Source organism: Notothenia coriiceps, unplaced genomic scaffold (genome assembly GCF_000735185.1).
Source record: "Notothenia coriiceps isolate Sejong01 unplaced genomic scaffold, NC01 NC01_scaffold00017236, whole genome shotgun sequence".
NCBI classification, from domain to species: Eukaryota; Metazoa; Chordata; class Actinopteri; order Perciformes; family Nototheniidae; genus Notothenia; species Notothenia coriiceps.
In genome coordinates, this window is record NW_011349937.1 from 1,244 (window position 1) to 2,169 (window position 926).

At 32.5% G+C, this 926-nt stretch overlaps 1 non-coding gene across 1 annotated transcript; it reads left to right on the forward strand.

The window, feature by feature from the left end:
* Window positions 1-220: 220 nt before the first annotated feature.
* On the forward strand, window positions 221-293 carry trnat-ugu (transfer RNA threonine (anticodon UGU)). Its single transcript has one exon. It is a non-coding gene; the product is annotated as a tRNA-Thr (tRNA).
* The last annotated feature ends 633 nt before the right edge of the window (window positions 294-926 follow it).

Sequence of the window (926 nt, forward strand, 5' to 3'; positions counted from 1 at the left end):
ATGTTCTGCGCCAAACACCATTAGGATTTTTACAGCATTTAAACCTCTTATGTTTTAGAGAGTTTAAATACTGCTACAGCTCCTCGTGGTCTTGAAATGTTATATAGAAGATAAAAACTATCTTACATTAACTGCTTCTTATTTTCACTACCCAGTATTGACTACAGTAGTGATGACGTGGATCTTTAAATATGATGTAGGCGTGACTCAGTAGCACCCAGGCTCCATAGCTCAGGGGTTAGAGCACTGGTCTTGTAAACCAGGGGTCGCGAGTTCAATTCTCGCTGGGGCCTACCTCGCATTTTTTTTTTGTTAAAGTAGGAATAAGATAAGATAACTTATAAGAAGTACTTTATTGATCCCAATTGTGAAAATGTTTGCGTTGCAGCAGCATAAAAAGACAAAGTATTGTACATTAGAGAAATTAAAAGACTAGAAATAAACAATCCAAAATGTAAACATCTCAAATAGAAAAAACATAGCATTACAAAATTAGAAAATGAACATGTTGAAATACAAATGTACAGAAACAACATATAAGCAGGGTATTATAAATACATTTAGTGTGTGAGGAATGGAATATTAAATATTAGATTGATCATACATGTAAAATGTACAGTGGGAGTTTAAGTCCAGTATACTTTCTAGACTTCAAATAATTCAAATACTTAAATACTTAAAGTTTCATATTTAATGAACATATACGTTGTGACACGTGGAGGAATATCGTTAATCCTGAAGGTGGCGCTGCAGCGACATGACTCATAACAATAATTACAAAATCAGAATTAAAAACAAACAATTTATAAAACTAAATAGTATAGAAAATATAAATTAATTAATAATGTATAATATCCTGCTGATGTTCAGGTGTATATCAGTACGTAGTGTCTCTACTTTAAAGAGCTCTCCTGCTGATGTTCAGG